We start from the raw sequence: 2956 nt of genomic DNA on the forward strand, positions 1-2956 counted from the left end.
TGGTTTCTGAAGACATTGCTGAACTTCATAGTACTGGCTCCAAAGAGTGCAAAAACGCTCCCACTGAGGAAAGTTTTGCCTACAAAGTTTCAATAAATGTTTTTGAATGGAGCCCAGAAGCCACTTTTTGCCAAGGACACCTAGAGCTCGACTTGGCAAATCTGTCCTCCTATAAGAGGGACGACCTGAGGTTATTTTGTGCAGAGAGAAAAATCATCATGGGAGATAAAGCAAAGAAAAAGTCTTTGAATAAGGCCTTGAGAGCTTGGGAGGAGGCTCAAAGAGCAACTCAACACCTGAGGAAGGATTTATCCAAAGGAAGAGGGGATGAAGAAGAGTAGGATGGCAATCACAGCCTGTTCAGTGAAGCCAGTAGGGCAGGTGGAAAACCTTCACCCACCACCCCCAAGGCTCAGGTGGGTCCCATGGGCCCACAGTCTGGATGGCTTAGAACGCAGCCAGAGGTCTGTACAGGAGAGCATGGCGGCCTTTGGCTTGGAGGAGAGGGCACTAGCTCTGACTGAGAGAAGATTGGCCCTAGAGAAAGGAGGGCCAGGATTGGCCTGGAGCCCAGAGAACATGGGGCAGCAGAACTGGAGGTTCTGATGGGGTATCCCTGGTGTAAGGTTACCCAAAGGGGTTGTCCCTAGTTATGTTCCAGGGGATTGCATTGAAAAGTGGCAGCCCTAATATAAGAGAACTCTCAAGACTCAGAAGGTGGGTACACAACACCGGGAACACTTCAGTGGGAGTTAGTACCAGGGCTTGGTAGAGATGAGCTACTCACACTAGAGGATGAGTTAGCTGAGTTTTACACCCTTATGAAGGCAGCCCTTGTTGAGCTTTTTGGGTTAAGTCCAGAATCATATAGGCAAAGCTTGGATCCCTTCAAAAAGGTACGACACAAATATGGGTAGACTTCGATGACACCTCAGTTAAGGCATGAGATGTTTGGATTAAAGGTAACAAAGTGGACACATTTGAAGAAATAAGCACAAAATATAGCTCCAAAGAGTCCCCTAAAGTATTCCAATGGGGAGATTCCTGTGATACATCACCTTCAAAGGATTACGGGTGCCAGGGAAAGAAGTTTGAACCCTTGAAGGTCGGGTTGTGTTTTGACTGTAACCAGCCATAGCACAAAAGGCAAGATGCAGTGTGCACTAAAAAAGGCACCCACTTGTGACTAGACCAAAGGATTTGCCAGTGTAGGGATTGGATGGGAAGTTGCCCCAGAGATTCCAAAGGGTACCCAGAGGCCACCTTATGGTCCCTTGGTGGGGAGAACATTGAGCCCTTGGCCTGCCAGCCTCCTAGTATGGAAAAGTATAGGCAGTGGGTGACAATCAATGTGGTGGGGGTGAAAGCTCTGAGGGAGACAAGTGCCAGTAAAACCATGGTTACGGCTATACTGGTTTCCCCAGACGAGATCCTACCTGAGAAGGTGCACAAGGTTGTCAACACTGACAATATCACAAAGTCACTATTAGAAATTGGGTTATTGGTTGACTGGGGTGCGATCCCTCGGCCCTCAGCAACCACAATCCTAGTCAGGGTAAGGATAAGGCACAAGCAAGTCAAATCAGCCTGTGCTCAAACCCCCCCCCCCGTAGCTAGGCATAGAACACTCAGACTTAACTTAGAGGCAATGTGTAAAGTACTTGTGCAACACTTTAAACAGCAAAACAGTGAAAACACCACATAAGATTCCACACCAGATTAGGAAAACAGAGCTTAATTTGATAAATAACACAAAACCAAAACAAAAATCCAATCAGTATAACAGTAGTTATGATTTTTAAAAGAATAAACTGTAAAATAGTTCCTAAAAGCATAATGCTGCAACAGGGGGATATCTGGTCATGCTGGACTGGGCCAAAACTTCAGGCTGACCACTGATAGAGCGTGGGCCGGATACAGTCCCAGATTAGTACTGCTGAAGGTTTACCTTCTCAAGTTTTGAGGCAAGAGTCCCATTCATATTTAAGAGAGACACAGGGGGCAAGGAGAGCATTGTTGGCGGTGGTCATCCTCTAGCGACGTTCAGGCTGGGCCTTGTAGACAGGTGAACTGAAGCCTTGCATTGCAAGTCATCCATGGCAATCCAGGAGCTGCAATGTAGTCTTTTATGCCCCTGAGGCCCAGTTCAGAAGGGCAGCAGACTAGCGCTTTGAGTCGCTCTGTGTCCTCTGGCCAAGATGGTTTGCAGGTCCAGTTTTTCCTCCCCAGGAAAAAGGGCAGAAAGTCAGCATCGCAGGGCAGTAGCTCCTTCATAGTAGCAGTACAGCAGAGTGGCAGTCCTTTTAGCAGCACAGCAGGCTTTCTTCCTGCAGAATATCCACAGGTCTAGAAGTGTACTGAAGTGATGGTGTCTGAGGTCTTTCTTTTTTACACTTGTGCCCTGGTTCTGGGAGGTGGCAGAAGCTTCTAGACGGTGGCTTTGAAGGACATGGAATATCCCCTTTATTGTGTGACTGTCTGGAAGGAATTAACTAAGTCTAACTGTCAGGCTCAGCTTCTGGATTATATTTGGCCTGTCTGAGACTGGGAAGGTAACATTCAGATCCTGGTAGACTTCTCCAGGCTAGTAAGCCAGAATGTAACCTTGGAGTAGTAAGTAGAGCACAGCGGATGGAGAGAGCAATTATGTTCGAGTGTGAGTCTTTCACCTACCACGCCCCAGTGTATATTTCATTCTTTCTTGTTAAGTTTAACAGAAGGTTCATATTGCCATCATTGGATCTATGGGGCATTAGTTACATCCTTTTTGTATGTATCTGATTACTATTCGTTCCTTTGGTCCATCATACCAGGATGTTGTGTTTTTATGTATATATAATTACCAGGGCTGATAACTAATGTGCTTATTAGACATGTTCATGTATCTTCACCTTTGATGTGTATTTGTATAAATGACACAGGTCATAGGCACATCTAGGTGGCGTTCCATTTGGCA

The sequence above is a fragment of the Lissotriton helveticus genome, chromosome 7 (assembly GCF_964261635.1).
Source record: "Lissotriton helveticus chromosome 7, aLisHel1.1, whole genome shotgun sequence".
Classification (NCBI taxonomy): Eukaryota; Metazoa; Chordata; class Amphibia; order Caudata; family Salamandridae; genus Lissotriton; species Lissotriton helveticus.